Source organism: Pseudophryne corroboree, chromosome 3, assembly GCF_028390025.1.
Source record: "Pseudophryne corroboree isolate aPseCor3 chromosome 3, aPseCor3.hap2, whole genome shotgun sequence".
Lineage (NCBI taxonomy): Eukaryota > Metazoa > Chordata > Amphibia > Anura > Myobatrachidae > Pseudophryne > Pseudophryne corroboree.
The window spans coordinates 114,273,526-114,294,577 of NC_086446.1; the positions used below are offsets into that span (position 1 = coordinate 114,273,526).

Sequence of the window (21,052 nt, forward strand, 5' to 3'; positions counted from 1 at the left end):
TAGAACTTTTCTACTTCTAACTACTGGTTCATAAATGAATACGTTTGAAAATGGAATGCATCAACAGAACGGTGTTGGCAGTATAAAAATATCTACAGCACCTTGTATTCCCAGGTGGTCTCCCATCCAAGTACTAACCAGGCCCAACACTGCTTAGCTTCCAAGATCAGATGAGATTGGGCGTATCCAGTGTGGTGTGGCTGTAGATGAGCTTTATGGTTTCTGTTAGAACTTTTCTACTTCTAACTACTGGTTCATAAACGAATACGTTTGAAAATGGAATGCATCCACAGAACGGTGTTGGTAGTATAAAAATATCTACAGCACCTTGTATTCCCAGGTGGTCTCCCATCCAAGTACTAACCAGGCCCAACACTGCTTAGCTTCCAAGATCAGATGAGATTGGGCGTATCCAGTGTGGTGTGGCTGTAGATGAGCTTTGTGGTTTCTGTTAGAACTTTTCTACTTCTAACTACTGGTTCATAAATGAATACGTTTGAAAATGGAATGCATCAACAGAACGGTGTTGGCAGTATAAAAATATCTACAGCACCTTTTATTCCCAGGTGGTCTCCCATCCAAGTACTAACCAGGCCCAACACTGCTTAGCTTCCAAGATCAGATGAGATTGGGCGTATCCAGTGTGGTGTGGCTGTAGATGAGCTTTGTGGTTTCTGTTAGAACTTTTCTACTTCTAACTACTGGTTCATAAATGAATACGTTTGAAAATGGAATGCATCAACAGAACGGTGTTGGCAGGATAAAAATATCTACAGCACCTTGTATTCCCAGGTGGTCTTCCATCCAAGTACTAACCAGGCCCAACACTGCTTAGCTTCCAAGATCAGATGAGATTGGGCATATCCAGTGTGGTGTGGCTGTAGATGAGCTTTGTGGTTTCTGTTAGAACTTTTCTACTTCTAACTACTGGTTCATAAATGAATACGTTTGAAAATGGAATGCATCAACAGAACGGTGTTGGCAGTATCAAAATATCTACAGCACCTTGTATTCCCAGGTGGTCTCCCATCCAAGTACTAACCAGGCCCAACACTGCTTAGCTTCCAAGATCAGATGAGATTGGGCGTATCCAGTGTGGTGTAGCTGTAGATGAGCTTTGTGGTTTTTGTTTGAACTTTTCTACTTCTAACTACTGGTTCATATATAAATACGTTTGAAAATGGAATGCATCAACAGAACGGTGTTGGCAGTATAAAAATATCTACAGCACCTTGTATTCCCAGGTGGTCTCCCATCCAAGTACTAACCAGGCCCAACACTGCTTAGCTTCCAAGATCAGATGAGATTGGGCGTATCCAGTATAGTGTGGCTGTAGACGAACTTTGTGGTTTCTGTTTGAACTTTTCTACTTCTAACTACTGGTTCATAAATGAATACGTTTTAAAATGGAATGCATCAACAGAAAGGTGTTGACAGTATAAAATTATCTACAGCACCTTGTATTCCCAGGTGGTCTCCCATCCAAGTACTAACTTGGCCCAACACTGCTTAGCTTCCAAGATCAGATGAGATTGGGCGTATCCAGTGTGGTGTGGCTGTAGATGAGCTTTATGGTTTCTGTTAGAACTTTTCTACTTCTAACTACTGGTTCATAAATGAATACGTTTGAAAATGGAATGCATCAACAGAACGGTGTTGGCAGTATAAAATTATCTACAGCACCTTGTATTCCCAGGTGGTCTCCCATCCAAGTACTAACCAGGCCCAACACTGCTTAGCTTCCAAGATCAGATGAGATTGGGCGTATCCAGTGTGGTGTGGCTGTAGATGAGCTTTGTGGTTTCTGTTAGAACTTTTCTACTTCTAACTACTGGTTCATAAATGAATACGTTTGAAAATGGAATGCATCAACAGAACGCTGTTGGTAGTATAAAAATATCTACAGCACCTTGTATTCCCAGGTGGTCTCCCATCCAAGTACTAACCAGGCCCAACACTGCTTAGCTTCCAAGATCAGATGAGATTGGGCGTATCCAGTGTGGTGTGGCTGTAGATGAACTTTGTGGTTTCTGTTTGAACTTTTCTACTTCTAACTACTGGTTCATAAATGAATACGTTTGAAAATGGAATGCATCAACAGAACGGTGTTGGCAGTATAAAAATATCTACAGCACCTTGTATTCCCAGGTGGTCTCCCATCCAAGTACTAACCAGGCCCAACACCGTTTAGCTTCCAAGATCAGATGAGATTGGGCGTATCCAGTGTGGTGTGGCTGTACATGAGCTTTGTGGTTTCTGTTAGAACTTTTCTACTTCTAACTACTGGTTCATAAATGAATACGTTGGAAAATGGAATGCATCAACAGAACGGTGTTGGCAGTATAAAAATATCTACATCACCTTGTATTCCTAGGTGGTCTCCCATCCAAGTACTAACCAAGCCCAACACTGCTTAGCTTCCAAGATCAGATGAGATTGGGCATATCCAGTGTGGTGTGGCTGTAGATGAGCTTTGTGGTTTCTGTTAGAACTTTTCTACTTCTAACTACTGGTTCATAAATGAATACATTTGAAAATTGAATGCATCAACAGAACGGTGTTGGCAGTATAAAAATATCTACAGCACCTTGTATTACCAGGTGGTCTCCCATCCAAGTACTATCCAGGCCCAACACTGCTTAGCTTCCAAGATCAGATGAGATTGGGCATATCCAGTGTGGTGTTGCTGTAGATGAACTTAATGGTTTCTGTTAGAACTTTTCTACTTCTAACTACTGGTTCATAAATGAATACGTTTGAAAATGGAATGCATCAACAGAACGGTGTTGGCAGTATAAAAATATCTACAGCACCTTGTATTCCCAGGTGGTCTCCCATCCAAGTACTAACCAGGCCCAACACTGCTTAGCTTCCAAGATCAGATGAGATTGGGCGTATCCAGTGTGGTGTGGCTGTAGATGAGCTTTGTGGTTTCTGTTAGAACTTTTCTACTTCTAACTACTGGTTCATAAATGAATACATTTGAAAATGGAATGCATCAACAGAACGGTGTTGGCAGTATAAAAATATCTACATCACCTTGTATTCCTAGGTGGTCTCCCATCCAAGTACTAACCTGGCCCAACACTGCTTAGCTTCCAAGATCAGATGAGATTGGGCGTATCCAGTGTGGTGTGGCTGTAGATGAGCTTTGTGGTTTCTGTTAGAACTTTTCTACTTCTAACTACTGGTTCATAAATGAATACATTTGAAAATTGAATGCATCAACAGAACGGTGTTGGCAGTATAAAAATATCTACAGCACCTTGTATTACCAGGTGGTCTCCCATCCAAGTACTATCCAGGCCCAACACTGCTTAGTTTCCAAGATCAGATGAGATTGGGCGTATCCAGTGTGGTGTGGCTGTAGATGAGCTTTATGGTTTCTGTTAGAACTTTTCTACTTCTAACTACTGGTTCATAAACGAAAACGTTTGAAAATGGAATGCATCAACAGAACGGTGTTGGTAGTATAAAAATATCTACAGCACCTTGTATTCCCAGGTGGTCTCCCATCCAAGTACTAACCAGGCCCAACACTGCTTAGCTTCCAAGATCAGATGAGATTGGGCGTATCCAGTGTGGTGTGGCTGTAGATGAGCTTTGTGGTTTCTGTTAGAACTTTTCTACTTCTAACTACTGGTTCATAAATGAATACATTTGAAAATGGAATGCATCAACAGAACGGTGTTGGCAGTATAAAAATATCTACATCACCTTGTATTCCTAGGTGGTCTCCCATCCAAGTACTAACCAGGCCCAACACTGCTTAGCTTCCAAGATCAGATGAGATTGGGCGTATCCAGTGTGGTGTGGCTGTAGATGAGCTTTGTGGTTTCTGTTAGAACTTTTCTACTTCTAACTACTGGTTCATAAATGAATACATTTGAAAATAGAATGCATCAACAGAACGGTGTTGGCAGTATAAAAATATCTACAGCACCTTGTATTACCAGGTGGTCTCCCATCCAAGTACTATCCAGGCCCAACACTGCTTAGCTTCCAAGATCAGATGAGATTGGGCATATCCAGTGTGGTGTGGCTGTAGATGAGCTTTATGGTTTCTGTTAGAACTTTTCTACTTCTAACTACTGGTTCATAAACGAAAACGTTTGAAAATGTAATGCATCAACAGAACGGTGTTGGTAGTATAAAAATATCTACAGCACCTTGTATTCCCAGGTGGTCTCCCATCCAAGTACTAACCAGGCCCAACACTGCTTAGCTTCCAAGATCAGATGAGATTGGGCGTATCCAGTGTGGTGTGGCTGTAGATAAGCTTTGTGGTTTCTGTTAGAACTTTTCTACTTCTAACTACTGGTTCATAAATGAATACGTTTGAAAATGGAATGCATCAACAGAACGGTGTTGGCAGTATAAAAATATCTACAGCACCTTGTATTCCCAGGTGGTCTCCCATCCAAGTACTAACCAGGCCCAACACTGCTTAGCTTCCAAGATCAGATGAGATTGAGCGTATCCAATGTGGTGTTGCTGTAGATGAACTTACTGGTTTCTGTTAGAACTTTTCTACTTCTAACTACTGGTTCATAAATGAATACGTTTGAAAATGGAATGCATCAACAGAACGGTGTTGGTAGTATAAAAATATCTACAGCACCTTGTATTCCCAGGTGGTCTCCCATCCAAGTACTAACCAGGCCCAACACTGCTTAGCTTCCAAGATCAGATGAGATTGGGCGTATCCAGTGTGGTGTTGCTGTAGATGAATTTTCTGGTTTCTGTTAGAACTTTTCTACTTCTAACTACTGGTTCATAAATGAATACGTTTGAAAATGGAATGCATCAACAGAACGGTGTTGGCAGTATAAAAATATCTACAGCACCTTGTATTCCCAGATGGTCTCCCATCCAAGTACTAACCAGGCCCAACACTGCTTAGCTTCCAAGATCAGATGAGATTGGGCGTATCCAGTGTGGTGTAGCTGTAGATGAATTTTCTGGTTTCTGTTAGAACTTTTCTACTTCTAACTACTGGTTCATAAATGAATACGTTTGAAAATGGAATGCATTAACAGAACGGTGTTGGCAGTATAAAAATATCTACAGCACCTTGTATTCCCAGGTGGTCTCCCATCCAAGTACTAACCAGGCCCAACACTGCTTAGCTTCCAAGATCAGATGATATTGGGAGTATCCAGTGTGGTGTTGCTGTAGATGACTTTTCTGGTTTCTGTTAGAACTTTTCTACTTCTAACTACTGGTTCATAAATGAATACGTTTGAAAATGGAATGCATCAACAGAACGGTGTTGGCAGTATAAAAATATCTACAGCACCTTGTATTCCCAGGTGGTCTCCCATCCAAGTACTAACCAGGCCCAACACTGCTTAGCTTCCAAGATCAGATGAGATTGGGCGTATCCAGTGTGGTGTGGCTGTAGATGAGCTTTATGGTTTCTGTTAGAACTTTTCTACTTCTAACTACTGGTTCATAAACGAATACGTTTGAAAATGGAATGCATCAACAGAACGGTGTTGGTAGTATAAAAATATCTACAGCACCTTGTATTCCCAGGTGGTCTCCCATCCAAGTACTAACCAGGCCCAACACTGCTTAGCTTCCAAGATCAGATGAGATTGGGCGTATCCAGTGTGGTGTGGCTGTAGATGAGCTTTGTGGTTTCTGTTAGAACTTTTCTACTTCTAACTACTGGTTCATAAATGAATACGTTTGAAAATGGAATGCATCAACAGAACGGTGTTGGCAGTATAAAAATATCTACAGCACCTTGTATTACCAGGTGGTCTCCCATCCAAGTACTATCCAGGCCCAACACTGCTTAGCTTCCAAGATCAGATGAGATTGGGCATATCCAGTGTGGTGTTGCTGTAGATGAACTTAATGGTTTCTGTTAGAACTTTTCTACTTCTAACTACTGGTTCATAAATGAATACATTTGAAAATGGAATGCATCAACAGAACGGTGTTGGTAGTATAAAAATATCTACAGTTCCTTGTATTCCAGGTGGTCTCCCATCCAAGTACTAACCAGGCCCAACACTGCTTAGCTTCCAAGATCAGATGAGATTGGGCGTATCCAGTGTGGTGTGGCTGTAGATGAGCTTTATGGTTTCTGTTAGAACTTTTCTACTTCTAACTACTGGTTCATAAACGAAAACGTTTGAAAATGGAATGCATCAACAGAACGGTGTTGTTAGTATAAAATTATCTACAGCACCTTGTATTCCCAGGTGGTCTCCCATCCAAGTACTAACCAGGCTCAACACTGCTTAGCTTCCAAGATCAGATGAGATTGGGCGTATCCAGTGTGGTGTGGCTGTAGATGAGCTTTGTGGTTTCTGTTAGAACTTTTCTACTTCTAACTACTGGTTCATAAATGAATACGTTTGAAAATGGAATGCATCAACAGAACGGTGTTGGCAGTATAAAAATATCTACAGCACCTTTTATTCCCAGGTGGTCTCCCATCCAAGTACTAACCAGGCCCAACACTGCTTAGCTTCCAAGATCAGATGAGATTGGGCGTATCCAGTGTGGTGTGGCTGTAGATGAGCTTTGTGGTTTCTGTTAGAACTTTTCTACTTCTAACTACTGGTTCATAAATGAATACGTTTGAAAATGGAATGCATCAACAGAACGGTGTTGGCAGGATAAAAATATCTACAGCACCTTGTATTCCCAGGTGGTCTTCCATCCAAGTACTAACCAGGCCCAACACTGCTTAGCTTCCAAGATCAGATGAGATTGGGCGTATCCAGTGTGGTGTGGCTGTAGATGAGCTTTGTGGTTTCTGTTAGAACTTTTCTACTTCTAACTACTGGTTCATAAATGAATACGTTTGAAAATGGAATGCATCAACAGAACGGTGTTGGCAGTATCAAAATATCTACAGCACCTTGTATTCCCAGGTGGTCTCCCATCCAAGTACTAACCAGGCCCAACACTGCTTAGCTTCCAAGATCAGATGAGATTGGGCGTATCCAGTGTGGTGTAGCTGTAGATGAGCTTTGTGGTTTTTGTTTGAACTTTTCTACTTCTAACTACTGGTTCATAAATGAATACGTTTGAAAATGGAATGCATCAACAGAACGGTGTTGGCAGTATAAAAATATCTACAGCACCTTGTATTCCCAGGTGGTCTCCCATCCAAGTACTAACCAGGCCCAACACTGCTTAGCTTCCAAGATCAGATGAGATTGGGCGTATCCAGTATAGTGTGGCTGTAGATGAACTTTGTGGTTTCTGTTTGAACTTTTCTACTTCTAACTACTGGTTCATAAATGAATACGTTTTAAAATGGAATGCATCAACAGAACGGTGTTGACAGTATAAAATTATCTACAGCACCTTGTATTCCCAGGTGGTCTCCCATCCAAGTACTAACTTGGCCCAACACTGCTTAGCTTCCAAGATCAGATGAGATTGGGCGTATCCAGTGTGGTGTGGCTGTAGATGAGCTTTATGGTTTCTGTTAGAACTTTTCTTCTTCTAACTACTGGTTCATAAATGAATACGTTTGAAAATGGAATGCATCAACAGAACGGTGTTGGCAGTATAAAATTATCTACAGCACCTTGTATTCCCAGGTGGTCTCCCATCCAAGTACTAACCAGGCCCAACACTGCTTAGCTTCCAAGATCAGATGAGATTGGGCGTATCCAGTGTGGTGTGGCTGTAGATGAGCTTTGTGGTTTCTGTTAGAACTTTTCTACTTCTAACTACTGGTTCATAAATGAATACGTTTGAAAATGGAATGCATCAACAGAAAGGTGTTGGCAGTATAAAAATATCTACAGCACCTTGTATTCCCAGGTGGTCTCCCATCCAAGTACTAACCAGGCCCAACACTGCTTAGCTTCCAAGATCAGATGAGATTGGGCGTATCCAGTGTGGTGTGGCTGTAGATGAACTGTGTGGTTTCTGTTTGAACTTTTCTACTTCTAACTACTGGTTCATAAATGAATACGTTTTAAAATGGAATGCATCAACAGAACGGTGTTGACAGTATAAAATTATCTACAGCACCTTGTATTCCCAGGTGGTCTCCCATCCAAGTACTAACTTGGCCCAACACTGCTTAGCTTCCAAGATCAGATGAGATTGGGCGTATCCAGTGTGGTGTGGCTGTAGATGAGCTTTATGGTTTCTGTTAGAACTTTTCTACTTCTAACTACTGGTTCATAAATGAATACGTTTGAAAATGGAATGCATCAACAGAACGGTGTTGGCAGTATAAAATTATCTACAGCACCTTGTATTCCCAGGTGGTCTCCCATCCAAGTACTAACCAGGCCCAACACTGCTTAGCTTCCAAGATCAGATGAGATTGGGCGTATCCAGTGTGGTGTGGCTGTAGATGAGCTTTGTGGTTTCTGTTAGAACTTTTCTACTTCTAACTACTGGTTCATAAATGAATACGTTTGAAAATGGAATGCATCAACAGAACGGTGTTGGCAGTATAAAAATATCTACAGCACCTTTTATTCCCAGGTGGTCTCCCATCCAAGTACTAACCAGGCCCAACACTGCTTAGCTTTAAAGATCAGATGAGATTGGGCGTATCCAGTGTGGTGCGGCTGTAGATGAGCTTTGTGGTTTCTGTTAGAACTTTTCTACTTCTAACTACTGGTTCATAAATGAATACATTTGAAAATTGAATGCATCAACAGAACGGTGTTGGCAGTATAAAAATATCTACAGCACTTTGTATTCCCAGGTGGTCTCCCATCCAAGTACTAACCAGGCCCAACACTGCTTAGCTTCCAAGATCACATGAGATTGGGCGTATCCAGTGTGGTGTGGCTGTAGATGAGCTTTGTGGTTTCTGTTAGAACTTTTCTACTTCTAACTACTGGTTCATAAATGAATACATTTGAAAATTGAATGCATCAACAGAACGGTGTTGGCAGTATAAAAATATCTACAGCACCTTGTATTCCCAGGTGGTCTCCCATCCAAGTACTATCCAGGCCCAACACTGCTTAGCTTCCAAGATCAGATGAGATTGGGCATATCCAGTGTGGTGTTGCTGTAGATGAACTTACTGGTTTCTGTTAGAACTTTTCTACTTCTAACTACTGGTTCATAAATGAATACGTTTGAAAATGGAATGCATCAACAGAACGGTGTTGGTAGTATAAAAATATCTACAGCTCCTTGTATTCCAGGTGGTCTCCCATCCAAGTACTAACCAGGCCCAACACTGCTTAGCTTCCAAGATCAGATGAGACTGGGCGTATCCAGTGTGGTGTGGCTGTAGATGAGCTTTATGGTTTCTGTTAGAACTTTTCTACTTCTAACTACTGGTTCATAAACGAATACGTTTGAAAATGGAATGCATCAACAGAACGGTGTTGGTAGTATAAAAATATCTACAGCACCTTGTATTCCCAGGTGGTCTCCCATCCAAGTACTAACCAGGCCCAACACTGCTTAGCTTCCAAGATCAGATGAGATTGGGCGTATCCAGTGTGGTGTGGCTGTAGATGAGCTTTGTGGTTTCTGTTAGAACTTTTCTACTTCTAACTACTGGTTCATAAATGAATACGTTTGAAAATGGAATGCATCAACAGAACGGTGTTGGCAGTATCAAAATATCTACAGCACCTTGTATTCCCAGGTGGTCTCCCATCCAAGTACTAACCAGGCCCAACACTGCTTAGCTTCCAAGATCAGATAAGATTGGGCGTATCCAGTGTGGTGTGGCTGTAGATGAACTTTGTGGTTTCTGTTTGAACTTTTCAACTTCTAACTACTGGTTCATAAATGAATACGTTTTAAAATGGAATGCATCAACAGAACGGTGTTGACAGTATAAAATTATCTACAGCACCTTGTATTCCCAGGTGGTCTCCCATCCAAGTACTAACCAGGCCCAACACTGCTTAGCTTCCAAGATCAGATGAGATTGGGCGTATCCAGTGTGGTGTGGCTGTAGATGAGCTTTATGGTTTCTGTTAGCACTTTTCTACTTCTAACTACTGGTTCATAAATGAATACGTTTGAAAATGGAATGCATCAACAGAACGGTGTTGGCAGTATAAAATTATCTACAGCACCTTGTATTCCCAGGTGGTCTCCCATCCAAGTACTAACCAGGCCCAACACTGCTTAGCTTCCAAGATCAGATGAGATTGGGCGTATCCAGTGTGGTGTGGCTGTAGATGAGCTTTGTGGTTTCTGTTAGAACTTTTCTACTTCTAACTACTGGTTCATAAATGACTACATTTGAAAATTGAATGCATCAACAGAAAGGTGTTGGCAGTATAAAAATATCTACAGCACCTTGTATTCCCAGGTGGTCTCCCATCCAAGTACTATCCAGGCCCAACACTGCTTAGCTTCCAAGATCAGATGAGATTGTGCATATCCAGTGTGGTGTTGCTGTAGATAAACTTACTGGGTTCTGTTAGAACTTTTCTACTTCTAACTACTGGTTCATAAATGAATACGTTTGAAAATGGAATGCATCAACAGAACGGTGTTGGTAGTATAAAAATATCTACAGCACCTTGTATTCCAGGTTGTCTCCCATCCAAGTACTAACCAGGCCCAACACTGCTTAGCTTCCAAGATCAGATGAGACTGGGCGTATCCAGTGTGGTGTGACTGTAGATGAGCTTTATGGTTTCTGTTAGAACTTTTCTACTTCTAACTACTGGTTCATAAACGAATACGTTTGAAAATGGAATGCATCAACAGAACGGTGTTGGCAGTATAAAAATATCTACAGCACCTTGTATTCCCAGGTGGTCTCCCATCCAAGTACTAACCAGGCCCAACACTGCTTAGCTTCCAAGATCAGATGAGATTGGGCGTATCCAGTGTGGTGTTGCTGTAGATGAATTTTCTGGTTTCTGTTAGAACTTTTCTACTTCTAACTACTGGTTCATAAATGAATACGTTTGAAAATGGAATGCATCAACAGAACGGTGTTGGCAGTATAAAAATATCTACAGCACCTTGTGTTCCCAGGTGGTCTCCCATCCAAGTACTAACCAGGCCCAACACTGCTTAGCTTCCAAGATCAGATGAGATTGAGCGTATCCAGTGTGGTGTTGCTGTAGATGAACTTAAAGGTTTCTGTTAAAACTTTTCTACTTCTAACTACTGGTTCATAAATGAATACGTTTGAAAATGGAATGCATCAACAGAACGGTGTTGGTAGTATAAAAATATCTACAGCTCCTTGTATTCCAGGTGGTCTCCCATCCAAGTACTAACCAGACCCAACACTGCTTAGCTTACAAGATCAGATGAGATTGGGCGTATCCAGTTTGGTGTTGCTGTAGATGAACTTAAAGGTTTCTGTTAGAACTTTTCTACTTCTAACTACTGGTTCATAAATGAATACGTTTGAAAATGGAATGCATCAACAGAACGGTGTTGGTAGTATAAAAATATCTACAGCTCCTTGTATTCCAGGTGGTCTCCCATCCAAGTACTAACCAGACCCAACACTGCTTAGCTTACAAGATCAGATGAGATTGGGCGTATCCAGTGTGGTGTGGCTGTAGATGAGCTTTATGGTTTCTGTTAGAACTTTTCTACTTCTAACTACTGGTTCATAAACGAATACGTTTGAAAATGGAATGCATCAACAGAACGGTGTTGGTAGTATAAAAATATCTACAGCACCTTGTATTCCCAGGTGGTCTCCCATCCAAGTACTAACGAGGCCCAACACTGCTTAGCTTCCAAGATCAGATGAGATTGGGCGTATCCAGTGTGGTGTTGCTGTAGATGAATTTTCTGGTTTCTGTTAGAACTTTTCTACTTCTAACTACTGGTTCATAAATGAATACATTTGAAAATTGAATGCATCAACAGAACGGTGTTGGCAGTATAAAAATATCTACAGCACCTTGTATTCCCAGGTGGTCTCCCATCCAAGTACTATCCAGGCCCAACACTGCTTAGCTTCCAAGATCAGATGAGATTGGGCATATCCAGTGTGGTGTTGCTGTAGATGAACTTACTGGTTTCTGTTAGAACTTTTCTACTTCTAACTACTGGTTCATAAATGAATACATTTGAAAATGGAATGCATCAACAAAACGGTGTTGGTAGTATAAAAATATCTACAGCTCCTTGTATTCCAGGTGGTCTCCCATCCAAGTACTAACCAGGCCCAACACTGCTTAGCTTCCAAGATCAGATGAGACTGGGCGTATCCAGTGTGGTGTGGCTTTAGATGAGCTTTATGGTTTCTGTTAGAACTTTTCTACTTCTAACTACTGGTTCATAAACGAATACGTTTGAAAATGGAATGCATCAACAGAACGGTGTTGGTAGTATAAAAATATCTACAGCACCTTTTATTCCCAGGTGGTCTCCCATCCAAGTACTAACCAGGCCCAACACTGCTTAGCTTCCAAGATCAGATGAGATTGGGCGTATCCAGTGTGGTGTGGCTGTAGATGAGCTTTGTGGTTTCTGTTAGAACTTTTCTACTTCTAACTACTGGTTCATAAATGAATACGTTTGAAAATGGAATGCATCAACAGAACGGTGTTGGCAGTATCAAAATATCTACAGCACCTTGTATTCCCAGGTGGTCTCCCATCCAAGTACTAACCAGGCCCAACACTGCTTAGCTTCCAAGATCAGATGAGATTGAGCGTATCCAGTGTGGTGTTGCTGTAGATGAACTTAAAGGTTTCTGTTAGAACTTTTCTACTTCTAACTACTGGTTCATAAATGAATACGTTTGAAAATGGAATGCATCAACAGAACGGTGTTGGTAGTATAAAAATATCTACAGCTCCTTATATTCCAGGTGGTCTCCCATCCAAGTACTAACCAGACCCAACACTGCTTAGCTTACAAGATCAGATGAGATTGGGCGTATCCAGTGTGGTGTTGCTGTAGATGAACTTAAAGGTTTCTGTTAGAACTTTTCTACTTCTAACTACTGGTTCATAAATGAATACGTTTGAAAATGGAATGCATCAACAGAACGGTGTTGGTAGTATAAAAATATCTACAGCTCCTTGTATTCCAGGTGGTCTCCCATCCAAGTACTAACCAGACCCAACACTGTTTAGCTTACAAGATCAGATGAGATTGGGCGTATCCAGTGTGGTGTGGCTGTAGATGAGCTTTATGGTTTCTGTTAGAACTTTTCTACTTCTAACTACTGGTTCATAAACGAATACGTTTGAAAATGGAATGCATCAACAGAACGGTGTTGGTAGTATAAAAATATCTACAGCACCTTGTATTCCCAGGTGGTCTCCCATCCAAGTACTAACCAGGCCCAACACTGCTTAGCTTCCAAGATCAGATGAGATTGGGCGTATCCAGTGTGGTGTTGCTGTAGATGAATTTTCTGGTTTCTGTTAGAACTTTTCTACTTCTAACTACTGGTTCATAAATGAATACGTTTGAAAATGGAATGCATCAACAGAACGGTGTTGGCAGTATAAAAATATCTACGGCACCTTGTATTCCCAGGTGGTCTCCCATCCAAGTACTAACCAGGCCCAACACTGCTTAGCTTCCAAGATCAGATGAGATTGAGCGTATCCAGTGTGGTGTTGCTGTAGATGAACTTACAGGTTTCTGTTAGAACTTTTCTACTTCTAACTACTGGTTCATAAATGAATACGTTTGAAAATGGAATGCATCAACAGAACGGTGTTGGTAGTATAAAAATATCTACAGCTCCTTGTATTCCAGGTGGTCTCCCATCCAAGTACTAACCAGACCCAACACTACTTAGCTTACAAGATCAGATGAGATTGGGCGTATCCAGTGTGGTGTGGCTGTAGATGAGCTTTATGGTTTCTGTTAGAACTTTTCTACTTCTAACTACTGGTTCATAAACGAATACGTTTGAAAATGGAATGCATCAACAGAACGGTGTTGGTAGTATAAAAATATCTACAGCACCTTGTATTCCCAGGTGGTCTCCCATCCAAGTACTAACCAGGCCCAACACTGCTTAGCTTCCAAGATCAGATGAGATTGGGCGTATCCAGTGTGGTGTTGCTGTAGATGAATTTTCTGGTTTCTGTTAGAACTTTTCTACTTCTAACTACTGGTTCATAAATGAATACGTTTGAAAATGGAATGCATCAACAGAACGGTGTTGGCAGTATAAAAATATCTACAGCACCTTGTATTCCCAGGTGGTCTCCCATCCAAGTACTAACCAGGCTCAACACTGCTTAGCTTCCAAGATCAGATGAGATTGGGCGTATCCAGTGTGGTGTGGCTGTAGATGAGCTTTGTGGTTTCTGTTAGAACTTTTCTACTTCTAACTACTGGTTCATAAATGAATACGTTTGAAAATGGAATGCATCAACAGAACGGTGTTGGTAGTATAAAAATATCTACAGCACCTTGTATTCCCAGGTGGTCTCCCATCCAAGTACTAACCAGGCCCAACACTGCTTAGCTTCCAAGATCAGATGAGATTGGGCGTATCCAGTGTGGTGTTGCTGTAGATGAATTTTCTGGTTTCTGTTTGAACTTTTCTACTTCTAACTAATGGTTCATAAATGAATACGTTTGAAAATGGAATGCATCAACAGAACGGTGTTGGCAGTATAAAAATATCTACAGCACCTTGTATTCCCAGGTGGTCTCCCATCCAAGTACTAACCAGGCTCAACACTGCTTAGCTTCCAAGATCAGATGAGATTGGGCGTATCCAGTGTGGTGTGGCTGTAGATGAGCTTTGTGGTTTCTGTTAGAACTTTTCTACTTCTAACTACTGGTTCATAAATGAATACATTTGAAAATTGAATGCATCAACAGAACGGTGTTGGCAGTATAAAAATATCTACAGCACCTTGTATTACCAGGTGGTCTCCCATCCAAGTACTATCCAGGCCCAACACTGCTTAGCTTCCAAGATCAGATGAGATTGGTCATATCCAGTGTGGTGTTGCTGTAGATGAACTTAATGGTTTCTGTTAGAACTTTTCTACTTCTAACTACTGGTTCATAAATGAATACGTTTGAAAATGGAATGCATCAACAGAACGGTGTTGGTAGTATAAAAATATCTACAGCTCCTTGTATTCCAGGTGGTCTCCCATCCAAGTACTAACCAGGCCCAACACTGCTTAGCTTCCAAGATCAGATGAGATTGGGCGTATCCAGTGTGGTGTGGCTGTAGATGAGCTTTATGGTTTCTGTTAGAACTTTTCTACTTCTAACTACTGGTTCATAAACGAAAACGTTTGAAAATGGAATGCATCAACAGAACGGTGTTGGTAGTATAAAAATATCTACAGCACCTTGTATTCCCAGGTGGTCTCCCAGCCAAGTACTAACCAGGCCCAACACTGCTTAGCTTCCAAGATCAGATGAGATTGGGCGTATCCAGTGTGGTGTGGCTGTAGATGAGCTTTGTGGTTTCTGTTAGAACTTTTCTACTTCTAACTACTGGTTCATAAATGAATACGTTTGAAAATTGAATGCATCAACAGAACGGTGTTGGCAGTATAAAAATATCTACAGCACCTTGTATTCCCTGGTGGTCTCCCATCCAAGTACTAACCAGGCCCAACACTGCTTAGCTTCCAAGATCAGATGAGATTGGGCATATTCAGTGTGGTGTTGCTGTAGATGAACTTACTGGTTTCTGTTAGAACTTTTCTACTTCTAACTACTGGTTCATAAATGAATACGTTTGAAAATGGAATGCATCAACAGAACGGTGTTGGTAGTATAAAAATATCTACAGCTCCTTGTATTCCAGGTGGTCTCCCATCCAAGTACTAACCAGGCCCAACACTGCTTAGCTTCCAAGATCAGATGAGATTGGGCGTATCCAGTGTGGTGTGGCTGTAGATGAGCTTTATGGTTTCTGTTAGAACTTTTCTACTTCTAACTACTGGTTCATAAACGAATACGTTTGAAAATGGAATGCATCAACAGAACGGTGTTGGCAGTATAAAAATATCTACAGCACCTTGTATTCCCAGATGGTCTCCCATCCAATTACTAACCAGGCCCAACACTGCTTAGCTTCCAAGATCAGATGAGATTGGGCGTATCCAGTGTGGTGTTGCTGTAGATGAATTTTCTGGTTTCTGTTAGAACTTTTCTACTTCTAACTACTGGTTCATAAATGAATACGTTTGAAAATGGAATGCATCAACAAAACGGTGTTGGCAGTATAAAAATATCTACAGCACCTTGTATTCCCAGGTGGTCTCCCATCCAAGTACTAACCAGGCCCAACACTGCTTAGCTTCCAAGATCAGATGAGATTGAGCGTATCCAGTGTGGTGTTGCTGTAGATGAACTTACAGGTTTCTGTTAGAACTTTTCTACTTCTAACTACTGGTTCATAAATGAATACGTTTGAAAATGGAATGCATCAACAGAACGGTGTTGGTAGTATAAAAATATCTACAGCTCCTTGTATTCCAGGTGGTCTCCCATCCAAGTACTAACCAGGCCCAACACTGCTTAGCTTCCAAGATCAGATGATATTGGGCGTATCCAGTGTGGTGTGGCTGTAGATGAGCTTTATGGTTTCTGTTAGAACTTTTCTACTTCTAACTACTGGTTCATAAACGAATACGTTTGAAAATGGAATGCATCAACAGAACGGTGTTGGTAGTATAAAAATATCTACAGCACCTTGTATTCCCAGGTGGTCTCCCATCCAAGTACTAACCAGGCCCAACACTGCTTAGCTTCCAAGATCAGATGAGATTGAGCATATCCAGTGTGGTGTTGCTGTAGATGAACTTACAGGTTTCTGTTAGAACTTTTCTACTTCTAACTACTGGTTCATAAATGAATACGTTTGAAAATGGAATGCATCAACAGAACGGTGTTGGTAGTATAAAAATATCTACAGCTCCTTGTATTCCAGGTGGTCTCCCATCCAAGTACTAACCAGACCCAACACTGCTTAGCTTCCAAGATCAGATGAGATTGGGCGTATCCAGTGTGGTGTGGCTGTAGATGAGCTTTATGGTTTCTGTTAGAACTTTTCTACTTCTAACTACTGGTTCATAAACGAATACGTTTGAAAATGGAATGCATCAACAGAACGGTGTTGGTAGTATAAAAATATCTACATCACCTTGTATTCCTAGGTGGTCTCCCATCCAAGTACTAACCAGGCCCAACACCGTTTAGCTTCCAAGATCAGATGAGATTGGGCGTATCCAGTGTGGTGTGGCTGTACATGAGCTTTGTGGTTTCTGTTAGAACTTTTCTACTTCTAACTACTGGTTCATAAATGAATACATTTGAAAATGGAATGCATCAACAGAACGGTGTTGGCAGTATAAAAATATCTACATCACCTTGTATTCCTAGGTGGTCTCCCATCCAAGTACTAACCTGGCCCAACACTGCTTAGCTTCCAAGATCAGATGAGATTGGGCGTATCCAGTGTGGTGTGGCTGTAGATGAGCTTTGTGGTTTCTGTTAGAACTTTTCTACTTCTAACTACTGGTTCATAAATGAATACATTTGAAAATTGAATGCATCAACAGAACGGTGTTGGCAGTATAAAAATATATACAGCACCTTGTATTACCAGGTGGTCTCCCATCCAAGTACTATCCAGGCCCAACACTGCTTAGCTTCCAAGATCAGATGAGATTGGGCGTATCCAGTGTGGTGTGGCTGTAGATGAGCTTTATGGTTTCTGTTAGAACTTTTCTACTTCTAACTACTGGTTCATAAACGAAAACGTTTGAAAATGGAATGCATCAACAGAACGGTGTTGGTAGTATAAAAATATCTACAGCACCTTGTATTCCCAGGTGGTCTCCCATCCAAGTACTAACCAGGCCCAACACTGCTTAGCTTCCAAGATCAGATGAGATTGGGCGTATCCAGTGTGGTGTGGCTGTAGATGAGCTTTGTGGTTTCTGTTAGAACTTTTCTACTTCTAACTACTGGTTCATAAATGAATACATTTGAAAATGGAATGCATCAACAGAACGGTGTTGGCAGTATAAAAATATCTACAGCACCTTGTATTCCCAGGTGGTCTCCCATCCAAGTACTAACCAGGCCCAACACTGCTTAGCTTCCAAGATCAGATGAGATTGAGCGTATCCAATGTGGTGTTGCTGTAGATGAACTTACTGGTTTCTGTTAGAACTTTTCTACTTCTAACTACTGGTTCATAAATGAATACGTTTGAAAATGGAATGCATCAACAGAACGGTGTTGGTAGTGTAAAAATATCTACAGCACCTTGTATTCCCAGGTGGTCTCCCATCCAAGTACTAACCAGGCCCAACACTGCTTAGCTTCCAAGATCAGATGAGATTGGGCGTATCCAGTGTGGTGTTGCTGTAGATGAATTTTCTGGTTTCTGTTAGAACTTTTCTACTTCTAACTACTGGTTCATAAATGAATACGTTTGAAAATGGAATGCATCAACAGAACGGTGTTGGCAGTATAAAAATATCTACAGCACCTTGTATTCCCAGGTGGTCTCCCATCCAAGTACTAACCAGGCCCAACACTGCTTAGCTTCCAAGATCAGATGAGATTGGGCGTATCCAGTGTGGTGTGGCTGTAGATGAATTTTCTGGTTTCTGTTAGAACTTTTCTACTTCTAACTACTGGTTCATAAATGAATACGTTTGAAACTGGAATGCATTAACAGAACGGTGTTGGCAGTATAAAAATATCTACAGCACCTTGTATTCCCAGGTGGTCTCCCATCCAAGTACTAACCAGGCCCAACACTGCTTAGCTTCCAAGATCAGATGATATTGGGAGTATCCAGTGTGGTGTTGCTGTAGATGACTTTTCTGGTTTCTGTTAGAACTTTTCTACTTCTAACTACTGGTTCATAAATGAATACGTTTGAAAATGGAATGCATCAACAGAACGGTGTTGGCAGTATAAAAATATCTACAGCACCTTGTATTCCCAGGTGGTCTCCCATCCAAGTACTAACCAGGCCCAACACTGCTTAGCTTCCAAGATCAGATGAGATTGGGCGTATCCAGTGTGGTGTGGCTGTAGATGAGCTTTGTGGTTTCTGTTAGAACTTTTCTACTTCTAACTACTGGTTCATAAACGAAAACGTTTGAAAATGGAATGCATCAACAGAACGGTGTTGGTAGTATAAAAATATCTACAGCACCTTGTATTCCCAGGTGGTCTCCCATCCAAGTACTAACCAGGCCCAACACTGCTTAGCTTCCAAGATCAGATGAGATTGGGCGTATCCAGTGTGGTGTGGCTGTAGATGAGCTTTGTGGTTTCTGTTAGAACTTTTCTACTTCTAACTACTGGTTCATAAATGAATACGTTTGAAAATGGAATGCATCAACAGAACGGTGTTGGCAGTATAAAAATATCTACAGCACCTTTTATTCCCAGGTGGTCTCCCATCCAAGTACTAACCAGGCCCAACACTGCTTAGCTTCCAAGATCAGATGAGATTGGGCGTATCCAGTGTGGTGTGGCTGTAGATGAGCTTTGTGGTTTCTGTTAGAACTTTTCTACTTCTAACTACTGGTTCATAAATGAATACATTTGAAAATTGAATGCATCAACAGAACGGTGTTGGCAGTATAAAAATATCTACAGCACCTTGTATTCCCAGATGGTCTCCCATCCAAGTACTAACCAGGCCCAACACTGCTTAGCTTCCAAGATCAGATGAGATTGGGCGTATCCAGTGTGGTGTGGCTGTAGATGAGCTTTGTGGTTTCTGTTAGAACTTTTCTACTTCTAACTACTGGTTCAAAAATGAATACATTTGAAAATTGAATGCATCAACAGAACGGTGTTGGCAGTATAAAAATATCTACAGCACCTTGTATTCCCTGGTGGTCTCCCATCCAAGTACTAACCAGGCCCAACACTGCTTAGTTTCCAAGATCAGATGATATTGGGCATATCCAGTGTGGTGTTGCTGTAGATGAACTTACTGGTTTCTGTTAGAACTTTTCTACTTCTAACTACTGGTTCATAAATGAATATGTTTGAAAATGGAATGCATCAACAGAACGGTGTTGGTAGTATAAAAATATCTACAGCTCCTTGTATTCCAGGTGGTCTCCCATCCAAGTACTAACCAGGCCCAACACTGCTTAGCTTCCAAGATCAGATGAGATTGGGCGTATCCAGTGTGGTGTGGCTGTAGATGAGCTTTATGGTTTCTGTTAGAACTTTTCTACTTCTAACTACTGGTTCATAAACGAATACGTTTGAAAATGGAATGCATCAACAGAACGGTGTTGGCAGTATAAAAATATCTACAGCACCTTGTATTCCCAGATGGTCTCCCATCCAAGTACTAACCAGGCCCAACACTGCTTAGCTTCCAAGATCAGATGAGATTGGGCGTATCCAGTGTGGTGTTGCTGTAGATGAATTTTCTGGTTTCTGTTAGAACTTTTCTACTTCTAACTACTGGTTCATAAATGAATACGTTTGAAAATGGAATGCATCAACAGAACGGTGTTGGCAGTATACAAATATCTACAGCACCTTGTATTCCCAGGTGGTCTCCCATCCAAGTACTAACCAGGCCCAACACTGCTTAGCTTCCAAGATCAGATGAGATTGAGCGTATCCAGTGTGGTGTTGCTGTAGATGAACTTACAGGTTTCTGTTAGAACTTTTCTACTTCTAACTACTGGTTCATAAATGAATACGTTTGAAAATGGAATGCATCAACAGAACGGTGTTGGTAGTATAAAAATATCTACAGCTCCTTGTATTCCAGGTGGTCTCCCATCCAAGTACTAACCAGGCCCAACACTGCTTAGCTTCCAAGATCAGATGAGATTGGGCGTATCCTGTGTGGTGTGGCTGTAGATGAGCTTTATGGTTTCTGTTAGAACTTTTCTACTTCTAACTACTGGTTCATAAACGAATACGTTTGAAAATGGAATGCATCAACAGAACGGTGTTGGTAGTATAAAAATATCTACAGCACCTTGTATTCCCAGGTGGTCTCCCATCCAAGTACTAACCAGGCCCAACACTGCTTAGCTTCCAAGATCAGATGAGATTGGGCGTATCCAGTGTGGTGTTGCTGTAGATGAATTTTCTGGTTTCTGTTAGAACTTTTCTACTTCTAACTACTGGTTCATAAATGAATACGTTTGAA

General features: G+C 41.2%; 68 non-coding genes and 25 pseudogenes across 68 annotated transcripts; all 93 read right to left on the bottom strand.

Moving 5' to 3' along the window:
- Positions 1 to 89: 89 nt before the first annotated feature.
- Positions 90 to 208, bottom strand: LOC134885626 (5S ribosomal RNA). Its single transcript, XR_010169737.1, has one exon. It is a non-coding gene; the product is annotated as a 5S ribosomal RNA (ribosomal RNA).
- A 107-nt stretch (positions 209 to 315) lies between these two features.
- LOC134885638 (5S ribosomal RNA) lies at positions 316 to 434 on the bottom strand. Its single transcript, XR_010169748.1, has one exon. It is a non-coding gene; the product is annotated as a 5S ribosomal RNA (ribosomal RNA).
- Positions 435 to 541: 107 nt separating this feature from the next.
- LOC135061111 (5S ribosomal RNA) lies at positions 542 to 660 on the bottom strand. The gene has a single exon (XR_010247503.1). It is a non-coding gene; the product is annotated as a 5S ribosomal RNA (ribosomal RNA).
- A 107-nt stretch (positions 661 to 767) lies between these two features.
- On the bottom strand, positions 768 to 886 carry LOC135066418 (5S ribosomal RNA). The gene has a single exon (XR_010252666.1). It is a non-coding gene; the product is annotated as a 5S ribosomal RNA (ribosomal RNA).
- A 107-nt stretch (positions 887 to 993) lies between these two features.
- LOC135058423 (5S ribosomal RNA) lies at positions 994 to 1,112 on the bottom strand. Its single transcript, XR_010244851.1, has one exon. It is a non-coding gene; the product is annotated as a 5S ribosomal RNA (ribosomal RNA).
- A 107-nt stretch (positions 1,113 to 1,219) lies between these two features.
- On the bottom strand, positions 1,220 to 1,338 carry LOC135069032 (5S ribosomal RNA). Its single transcript, XR_010255225.1, has one exon. It is a non-coding gene; the product is annotated as a 5S ribosomal RNA (ribosomal RNA).
- A 107-nt stretch (positions 1,339 to 1,445) lies between these two features.
- LOC135059187 (5S ribosomal RNA) lies at positions 1,446 to 1,564 on the bottom strand. Its single transcript, XR_010245599.1, has one exon. It is a non-coding gene; the product is annotated as a 5S ribosomal RNA (ribosomal RNA).
- Positions 1,565 to 1,671: 107 nt separating this feature from the next.
- Positions 1,672 to 1,790, bottom strand: LOC134885649 (5S ribosomal RNA). The gene has a single exon (XR_010169759.1). It is a non-coding gene; the product is annotated as a 5S ribosomal RNA (ribosomal RNA).
- Positions 1,791 to 1,897: 107 nt separating this feature from the next.
- On the bottom strand, positions 1,898 to 2,016 carry LOC134885660 (5S ribosomal RNA). Its single transcript, XR_010169770.1, has one exon. It is a non-coding gene; the product is annotated as a 5S ribosomal RNA (ribosomal RNA).
- A 107-nt stretch (positions 2,017 to 2,123) lies between these two features.
- Positions 2,124 to 2,242, bottom strand: LOC135070237 (5S ribosomal RNA). Its single transcript, XR_010256408.1, has one exon. It is a non-coding gene; the product is annotated as a 5S ribosomal RNA (ribosomal RNA).
- A 107-nt stretch (positions 2,243 to 2,349) lies between these two features.
- LOC134889293 (5S ribosomal RNA) lies at positions 2,350 to 2,468 on the bottom strand (annotated as a pseudogene).
- Positions 2,469 to 2,575: 107 nt separating this feature from the next.
- On the bottom strand, positions 2,576 to 2,694 carry LOC134888856 (5S ribosomal RNA; annotated as a pseudogene).
- A 107-nt stretch (positions 2,695 to 2,801) lies between these two features.
- Positions 2,802 to 2,920, bottom strand: LOC134885671 (5S ribosomal RNA). The gene has a single exon (XR_010169781.1). It is a non-coding gene; the product is annotated as a 5S ribosomal RNA (ribosomal RNA).
- A 107-nt stretch (positions 2,921 to 3,027) lies between these two features.
- On the bottom strand, positions 3,028 to 3,146 carry LOC135069045 (5S ribosomal RNA). Its single transcript, XR_010255237.1, has one exon. It is a non-coding gene; the product is annotated as a 5S ribosomal RNA (ribosomal RNA).
- Positions 3,147 to 3,253: 107 nt separating this feature from the next.
- On the bottom strand, positions 3,254 to 3,372 carry LOC134888947 (5S ribosomal RNA; annotated as a pseudogene).
- A 107-nt stretch (positions 3,373 to 3,479) lies between these two features.
- On the bottom strand, positions 3,480 to 3,598 carry LOC134885682 (5S ribosomal RNA). The gene has a single exon (XR_010169792.1). It is a non-coding gene; the product is annotated as a 5S ribosomal RNA (ribosomal RNA).
- Positions 3,599 to 3,705: 107 nt separating this feature from the next.
- Positions 3,706 to 3,824, bottom strand: LOC135070104 (5S ribosomal RNA). The gene has a single exon (XR_010256279.1). It is a non-coding gene; the product is annotated as a 5S ribosomal RNA (ribosomal RNA).
- Positions 3,825 to 3,931: 107 nt separating this feature from the next.
- LOC134885365 (5S ribosomal RNA) lies at positions 3,932 to 4,050 on the bottom strand. Its single transcript, XR_010169480.1, has one exon. It is a non-coding gene; the product is annotated as a 5S ribosomal RNA (ribosomal RNA).
- Positions 4,051 to 4,157: 107 nt separating this feature from the next.
- Positions 4,158 to 4,276, bottom strand: LOC134885694 (5S ribosomal RNA). Its single transcript, XR_010169804.1, has one exon. It is a non-coding gene; the product is annotated as a 5S ribosomal RNA (ribosomal RNA).
- Positions 4,277 to 4,383: 107 nt separating this feature from the next.
- On the bottom strand, positions 4,384 to 4,502 carry LOC135068614 (5S ribosomal RNA). The gene has a single exon (XR_010254808.1). It is a non-coding gene; the product is annotated as a 5S ribosomal RNA (ribosomal RNA).
- A 107-nt stretch (positions 4,503 to 4,609) lies between these two features.
- On the bottom strand, positions 4,610 to 4,728 carry LOC135059816 (5S ribosomal RNA). Its single transcript, XR_010246214.1, has one exon. It is a non-coding gene; the product is annotated as a 5S ribosomal RNA (ribosomal RNA).
- Positions 4,729 to 4,835: 107 nt separating this feature from the next.
- Positions 4,836 to 4,954, bottom strand: LOC135061271 (5S ribosomal RNA). The gene has a single exon (XR_010247658.1). It is a non-coding gene; the product is annotated as a 5S ribosomal RNA (ribosomal RNA).
- A 107-nt stretch (positions 4,955 to 5,061) lies between these two features.
- LOC134886475 (5S ribosomal RNA) lies at positions 5,062 to 5,180 on the bottom strand. The gene has a single exon (XR_010170557.1). It is a non-coding gene; the product is annotated as a 5S ribosomal RNA (ribosomal RNA).
- A 107-nt stretch (positions 5,181 to 5,287) lies between these two features.
- Positions 5,288 to 5,406, bottom strand: LOC134885705 (5S ribosomal RNA). Its single transcript, XR_010169815.1, has one exon. It is a non-coding gene; the product is annotated as a 5S ribosomal RNA (ribosomal RNA).
- A 107-nt stretch (positions 5,407 to 5,513) lies between these two features.
- On the bottom strand, positions 5,514 to 5,632 carry LOC134885717 (5S ribosomal RNA). The gene has a single exon (XR_010169826.1). It is a non-coding gene; the product is annotated as a 5S ribosomal RNA (ribosomal RNA).
- Positions 5,633 to 5,739: 107 nt separating this feature from the next.
- LOC134888857 (5S ribosomal RNA) lies at positions 5,740 to 5,858 on the bottom strand (annotated as a pseudogene).
- Positions 5,859 to 5,965: 107 nt separating this feature from the next.
- LOC134892040 (5S ribosomal RNA) lies at positions 5,966 to 6,083 on the bottom strand (annotated as a pseudogene).
- Positions 6,084 to 6,190: 107 nt separating this feature from the next.
- On the bottom strand, positions 6,191 to 6,309 carry LOC135065923 (5S ribosomal RNA). Its single transcript, XR_010252190.1, has one exon. It is a non-coding gene; the product is annotated as a 5S ribosomal RNA (ribosomal RNA).
- Positions 6,310 to 6,416: 107 nt separating this feature from the next.
- Positions 6,417 to 6,535, bottom strand: LOC135061112 (5S ribosomal RNA). Its single transcript, XR_010247504.1, has one exon. It is a non-coding gene; the product is annotated as a 5S ribosomal RNA (ribosomal RNA).
- Positions 6,536 to 6,642: 107 nt separating this feature from the next.
- On the bottom strand, positions 6,643 to 6,761 carry LOC135061409 (5S ribosomal RNA). Its single transcript, XR_010247791.1, has one exon. It is a non-coding gene; the product is annotated as a 5S ribosomal RNA (ribosomal RNA).
- Positions 6,762 to 6,868: 107 nt separating this feature from the next.
- On the bottom strand, positions 6,869 to 6,987 carry LOC135058424 (5S ribosomal RNA). Its single transcript, XR_010244852.1, has one exon. It is a non-coding gene; the product is annotated as a 5S ribosomal RNA (ribosomal RNA).
- Positions 6,988 to 7,094: 107 nt separating this feature from the next.
- LOC135065865 (5S ribosomal RNA) lies at positions 7,095 to 7,213 on the bottom strand. The gene has a single exon (XR_010252135.1). It is a non-coding gene; the product is annotated as a 5S ribosomal RNA (ribosomal RNA).
- A 107-nt stretch (positions 7,214 to 7,320) lies between these two features.
- LOC135059198 (5S ribosomal RNA) lies at positions 7,321 to 7,439 on the bottom strand. Its single transcript, XR_010245610.1, has one exon. It is a non-coding gene; the product is annotated as a 5S ribosomal RNA (ribosomal RNA).
- Positions 7,440 to 7,546: 107 nt separating this feature from the next.
- Positions 7,547 to 7,665, bottom strand: LOC134885730 (5S ribosomal RNA). The gene has a single exon (XR_010169838.1). It is a non-coding gene; the product is annotated as a 5S ribosomal RNA (ribosomal RNA).
- A 107-nt stretch (positions 7,666 to 7,772) lies between these two features.
- On the bottom strand, positions 7,773 to 7,891 carry LOC134885742 (5S ribosomal RNA). The gene has a single exon (XR_010169849.1). It is a non-coding gene; the product is annotated as a 5S ribosomal RNA (ribosomal RNA).
- Positions 7,892 to 7,998: 107 nt separating this feature from the next.
- On the bottom strand, positions 7,999 to 8,117 carry LOC135059209 (5S ribosomal RNA). Its single transcript, XR_010245621.1, has one exon. It is a non-coding gene; the product is annotated as a 5S ribosomal RNA (ribosomal RNA).
- Positions 8,118 to 8,224: 107 nt separating this feature from the next.
- On the bottom strand, positions 8,225 to 8,343 carry LOC134885753 (5S ribosomal RNA). Its single transcript, XR_010169860.1, has one exon. It is a non-coding gene; the product is annotated as a 5S ribosomal RNA (ribosomal RNA).
- Positions 8,344 to 8,450: 107 nt separating this feature from the next.
- LOC134892185 (5S ribosomal RNA) lies at positions 8,451 to 8,569 on the bottom strand (annotated as a pseudogene).
- Positions 8,570 to 8,676: 107 nt separating this feature from the next.
- On the bottom strand, positions 8,677 to 8,795 carry LOC135070519 (5S ribosomal RNA). The gene has a single exon (XR_010256681.1). It is a non-coding gene; the product is annotated as a 5S ribosomal RNA (ribosomal RNA).
- Positions 8,796 to 8,902: 107 nt separating this feature from the next.
- LOC135065967 (5S ribosomal RNA) lies at positions 8,903 to 9,021 on the bottom strand. The gene has a single exon (XR_010252230.1). It is a non-coding gene; the product is annotated as a 5S ribosomal RNA (ribosomal RNA).
- A 107-nt stretch (positions 9,022 to 9,128) lies between these two features.
- Positions 9,129 to 9,246, bottom strand: LOC134892159 (5S ribosomal RNA; annotated as a pseudogene).
- A 107-nt stretch (positions 9,247 to 9,353) lies between these two features.
- LOC134885765 (5S ribosomal RNA) lies at positions 9,354 to 9,472 on the bottom strand. Its single transcript, XR_010169871.1, has one exon. It is a non-coding gene; the product is annotated as a 5S ribosomal RNA (ribosomal RNA).
- Positions 9,473 to 9,579: 107 nt separating this feature from the next.
- LOC135063727 (5S ribosomal RNA) lies at positions 9,580 to 9,698 on the bottom strand. The gene has a single exon (XR_010250051.1). It is a non-coding gene; the product is annotated as a 5S ribosomal RNA (ribosomal RNA).
- A 107-nt stretch (positions 9,699 to 9,805) lies between these two features.
- On the bottom strand, positions 9,806 to 9,924 carry LOC134885777 (5S ribosomal RNA). The gene has a single exon (XR_010169882.1). It is a non-coding gene; the product is annotated as a 5S ribosomal RNA (ribosomal RNA).
- Positions 9,925 to 10,031: 107 nt separating this feature from the next.
- On the bottom strand, positions 10,032 to 10,150 carry LOC134885788 (5S ribosomal RNA). The gene has a single exon (XR_010169893.1). It is a non-coding gene; the product is annotated as a 5S ribosomal RNA (ribosomal RNA).
- Positions 10,151 to 10,257: 107 nt separating this feature from the next.
- LOC134887139 (5S ribosomal RNA) lies at positions 10,258 to 10,376 on the bottom strand (annotated as a pseudogene).
- A 107-nt stretch (positions 10,377 to 10,483) lies between these two features.
- LOC134894887 (5S ribosomal RNA) lies at positions 10,484 to 10,601 on the bottom strand (annotated as a pseudogene).
- A 107-nt stretch (positions 10,602 to 10,708) lies between these two features.
- Positions 10,709 to 10,827, bottom strand: LOC135059817 (5S ribosomal RNA). The gene has a single exon (XR_010246215.1). It is a non-coding gene; the product is annotated as a 5S ribosomal RNA (ribosomal RNA).
- A 107-nt stretch (positions 10,828 to 10,934) lies between these two features.
- On the bottom strand, positions 10,935 to 11,053 carry LOC135066268 (5S ribosomal RNA). The gene has a single exon (XR_010252521.1). It is a non-coding gene; the product is annotated as a 5S ribosomal RNA (ribosomal RNA).
- Positions 11,054 to 11,160: 107 nt separating this feature from the next.
- On the bottom strand, positions 11,161 to 11,278 carry LOC134897287 (5S ribosomal RNA; annotated as a pseudogene).
- Positions 11,279 to 11,385: 107 nt separating this feature from the next.
- On the bottom strand, positions 11,386 to 11,503 carry LOC134895219 (5S ribosomal RNA; annotated as a pseudogene).
- A 107-nt stretch (positions 11,504 to 11,610) lies between these two features.
- LOC135061423 (5S ribosomal RNA) lies at positions 11,611 to 11,729 on the bottom strand. The gene has a single exon (XR_010247804.1). It is a non-coding gene; the product is annotated as a 5S ribosomal RNA (ribosomal RNA).
- A 107-nt stretch (positions 11,730 to 11,836) lies between these two features.
- On the bottom strand, positions 11,837 to 11,955 carry LOC135065969 (5S ribosomal RNA). The gene has a single exon (XR_010252232.1). It is a non-coding gene; the product is annotated as a 5S ribosomal RNA (ribosomal RNA).
- A 107-nt stretch (positions 11,956 to 12,062) lies between these two features.
- On the bottom strand, positions 12,063 to 12,180 carry LOC134895365 (5S ribosomal RNA; annotated as a pseudogene).
- A 107-nt stretch (positions 12,181 to 12,287) lies between these two features.
- LOC135061113 (5S ribosomal RNA) lies at positions 12,288 to 12,406 on the bottom strand. Its single transcript, XR_010247505.1, has one exon. It is a non-coding gene; the product is annotated as a 5S ribosomal RNA (ribosomal RNA).
- A 107-nt stretch (positions 12,407 to 12,513) lies between these two features.
- Positions 12,514 to 12,632, bottom strand: LOC135064918 (5S ribosomal RNA). The gene has a single exon (XR_010251214.1). It is a non-coding gene; the product is annotated as a 5S ribosomal RNA (ribosomal RNA).
- Positions 12,633 to 12,739: 107 nt separating this feature from the next.
- Positions 12,740 to 12,857, bottom strand: LOC134896554 (5S ribosomal RNA; annotated as a pseudogene).
- A 107-nt stretch (positions 12,858 to 12,964) lies between these two features.
- LOC134895841 (5S ribosomal RNA) lies at positions 12,965 to 13,082 on the bottom strand (annotated as a pseudogene).
- A 107-nt stretch (positions 13,083 to 13,189) lies between these two features.
- On the bottom strand, positions 13,190 to 13,308 carry LOC135059818 (5S ribosomal RNA). Its single transcript, XR_010246216.1, has one exon. It is a non-coding gene; the product is annotated as a 5S ribosomal RNA (ribosomal RNA).
- A 107-nt stretch (positions 13,309 to 13,415) lies between these two features.
- LOC134884887 (5S ribosomal RNA) lies at positions 13,416 to 13,534 on the bottom strand. Its single transcript, XR_010169018.1, has one exon. It is a non-coding gene; the product is annotated as a 5S ribosomal RNA (ribosomal RNA).
- Positions 13,535 to 13,641: 107 nt separating this feature from the next.
- LOC134896152 (5S ribosomal RNA) lies at positions 13,642 to 13,759 on the bottom strand (annotated as a pseudogene).
- A 107-nt stretch (positions 13,760 to 13,866) lies between these two features.
- Positions 13,867 to 13,985, bottom strand: LOC135059819 (5S ribosomal RNA). Its single transcript, XR_010246217.1, has one exon. It is a non-coding gene; the product is annotated as a 5S ribosomal RNA (ribosomal RNA).
- A 107-nt stretch (positions 13,986 to 14,092) lies between these two features.
- Positions 14,093 to 14,211, bottom strand: LOC135065924 (5S ribosomal RNA). Its single transcript, XR_010252191.1, has one exon. It is a non-coding gene; the product is annotated as a 5S ribosomal RNA (ribosomal RNA).
- A 107-nt stretch (positions 14,212 to 14,318) lies between these two features.
- On the bottom strand, positions 14,319 to 14,437 carry LOC135059820 (5S ribosomal RNA). Its single transcript, XR_010246218.1, has one exon. It is a non-coding gene; the product is annotated as a 5S ribosomal RNA (ribosomal RNA).
- A 107-nt stretch (positions 14,438 to 14,544) lies between these two features.
- Positions 14,545 to 14,663, bottom strand: LOC135065925 (5S ribosomal RNA). Its single transcript, XR_010252192.1, has one exon. It is a non-coding gene; the product is annotated as a 5S ribosomal RNA (ribosomal RNA).
- A 107-nt stretch (positions 14,664 to 14,770) lies between these two features.
- LOC134892996 (5S ribosomal RNA) lies at positions 14,771 to 14,889 on the bottom strand (annotated as a pseudogene).
- Positions 14,890 to 14,996: 107 nt separating this feature from the next.
- Positions 14,997 to 15,114, bottom strand: LOC134889248 (5S ribosomal RNA; annotated as a pseudogene).
- Positions 15,115 to 15,221: 107 nt separating this feature from the next.
- On the bottom strand, positions 15,222 to 15,340 carry LOC135058598 (5S ribosomal RNA). Its single transcript, XR_010245025.1, has one exon. It is a non-coding gene; the product is annotated as a 5S ribosomal RNA (ribosomal RNA).
- A 107-nt stretch (positions 15,341 to 15,447) lies between these two features.
- Positions 15,448 to 15,566, bottom strand: LOC135069506 (5S ribosomal RNA). Its single transcript, XR_010255686.1, has one exon. It is a non-coding gene; the product is annotated as a 5S ribosomal RNA (ribosomal RNA).
- A 107-nt stretch (positions 15,567 to 15,673) lies between these two features.
- On the bottom strand, positions 15,674 to 15,791 carry LOC134889250 (5S ribosomal RNA; annotated as a pseudogene).
- Positions 15,792 to 15,898: 107 nt separating this feature from the next.
- On the bottom strand, positions 15,899 to 16,017 carry LOC134885741 (5S ribosomal RNA). The gene has a single exon (XR_010169848.1). It is a non-coding gene; the product is annotated as a 5S ribosomal RNA (ribosomal RNA).
- A 107-nt stretch (positions 16,018 to 16,124) lies between these two features.
- On the bottom strand, positions 16,125 to 16,243 carry LOC135064919 (5S ribosomal RNA). The gene has a single exon (XR_010251215.1). It is a non-coding gene; the product is annotated as a 5S ribosomal RNA (ribosomal RNA).
- Positions 16,244 to 16,350: 107 nt separating this feature from the next.
- LOC134894476 (5S ribosomal RNA) lies at positions 16,351 to 16,468 on the bottom strand (annotated as a pseudogene).
- Positions 16,469 to 16,575: 107 nt separating this feature from the next.
- On the bottom strand, positions 16,576 to 16,694 carry LOC135069344 (5S ribosomal RNA). The gene has a single exon (XR_010255527.1). It is a non-coding gene; the product is annotated as a 5S ribosomal RNA (ribosomal RNA).
- Positions 16,695 to 16,801: 107 nt separating this feature from the next.
- Positions 16,802 to 16,919, bottom strand: LOC134892516 (5S ribosomal RNA; annotated as a pseudogene).
- Positions 16,920 to 17,026: 107 nt separating this feature from the next.
- On the bottom strand, positions 17,027 to 17,145 carry LOC134892525 (5S ribosomal RNA; annotated as a pseudogene).
- A 107-nt stretch (positions 17,146 to 17,252) lies between these two features.
- Positions 17,253 to 17,371, bottom strand: LOC135069046 (5S ribosomal RNA). Its single transcript, XR_010255238.1, has one exon. It is a non-coding gene; the product is annotated as a 5S ribosomal RNA (ribosomal RNA).
- A 107-nt stretch (positions 17,372 to 17,478) lies between these two features.
- LOC134887140 (5S ribosomal RNA) lies at positions 17,479 to 17,597 on the bottom strand (annotated as a pseudogene).
- Positions 17,598 to 17,704: 107 nt separating this feature from the next.
- On the bottom strand, positions 17,705 to 17,823 carry LOC134885800 (5S ribosomal RNA). The gene has a single exon (XR_010169904.1). It is a non-coding gene; the product is annotated as a 5S ribosomal RNA (ribosomal RNA).
- A 107-nt stretch (positions 17,824 to 17,930) lies between these two features.
- Positions 17,931 to 18,049, bottom strand: LOC135068615 (5S ribosomal RNA). The gene has a single exon (XR_010254809.1). It is a non-coding gene; the product is annotated as a 5S ribosomal RNA (ribosomal RNA).
- Positions 18,050 to 18,156: 107 nt separating this feature from the next.
- On the bottom strand, positions 18,157 to 18,275 carry LOC135059821 (5S ribosomal RNA). The gene has a single exon (XR_010246219.1). It is a non-coding gene; the product is annotated as a 5S ribosomal RNA (ribosomal RNA).
- Positions 18,276 to 18,382: 107 nt separating this feature from the next.
- LOC134885811 (5S ribosomal RNA) lies at positions 18,383 to 18,501 on the bottom strand. The gene has a single exon (XR_010169915.1). It is a non-coding gene; the product is annotated as a 5S ribosomal RNA (ribosomal RNA).
- Positions 18,502 to 18,608: 107 nt separating this feature from the next.
- LOC134886477 (5S ribosomal RNA) lies at positions 18,609 to 18,727 on the bottom strand. The gene has a single exon (XR_010170558.1). It is a non-coding gene; the product is annotated as a 5S ribosomal RNA (ribosomal RNA).
- Positions 18,728 to 18,834: 107 nt separating this feature from the next.
- LOC134885822 (5S ribosomal RNA) lies at positions 18,835 to 18,953 on the bottom strand. Its single transcript, XR_010169926.1, has one exon. It is a non-coding gene; the product is annotated as a 5S ribosomal RNA (ribosomal RNA).
- A 107-nt stretch (positions 18,954 to 19,060) lies between these two features.
- Positions 19,061 to 19,179, bottom strand: LOC134885833 (5S ribosomal RNA). The gene has a single exon (XR_010169937.1). It is a non-coding gene; the product is annotated as a 5S ribosomal RNA (ribosomal RNA).
- A 107-nt stretch (positions 19,180 to 19,286) lies between these two features.
- LOC135061114 (5S ribosomal RNA) lies at positions 19,287 to 19,405 on the bottom strand. Its single transcript, XR_010247506.1, has one exon. It is a non-coding gene; the product is annotated as a 5S ribosomal RNA (ribosomal RNA).
- Positions 19,406 to 19,512: 107 nt separating this feature from the next.
- LOC134901572 (5S ribosomal RNA) lies at positions 19,513 to 19,631 on the bottom strand. Its single transcript, XR_010175059.1, has one exon. It is a non-coding gene; the product is annotated as a 5S ribosomal RNA (ribosomal RNA).
- A 107-nt stretch (positions 19,632 to 19,738) lies between these two features.
- Positions 19,739 to 19,857, bottom strand: LOC134891420 (5S ribosomal RNA; annotated as a pseudogene).
- Positions 19,858 to 19,964: 107 nt separating this feature from the next.
- LOC134889251 (5S ribosomal RNA) lies at positions 19,965 to 20,082 on the bottom strand (annotated as a pseudogene).
- A 107-nt stretch (positions 20,083 to 20,189) lies between these two features.
- LOC135062563 (5S ribosomal RNA) lies at positions 20,190 to 20,308 on the bottom strand. The gene has a single exon (XR_010248911.1). It is a non-coding gene; the product is annotated as a 5S ribosomal RNA (ribosomal RNA).
- Positions 20,309 to 20,415: 107 nt separating this feature from the next.
- LOC135064920 (5S ribosomal RNA) lies at positions 20,416 to 20,534 on the bottom strand. Its single transcript, XR_010251216.1, has one exon. It is a non-coding gene; the product is annotated as a 5S ribosomal RNA (ribosomal RNA).
- Positions 20,535 to 20,641: 107 nt separating this feature from the next.
- On the bottom strand, positions 20,642 to 20,759 carry LOC134892864 (5S ribosomal RNA; annotated as a pseudogene).
- Positions 20,760 to 20,866: 107 nt separating this feature from the next.
- LOC135059822 (5S ribosomal RNA) lies at positions 20,867 to 20,985 on the bottom strand. Its single transcript, XR_010246220.1, has one exon. It is a non-coding gene; the product is annotated as a 5S ribosomal RNA (ribosomal RNA).
- Between the last annotated feature and the right edge of the window lie 67 nt (positions 20,986 to 21,052).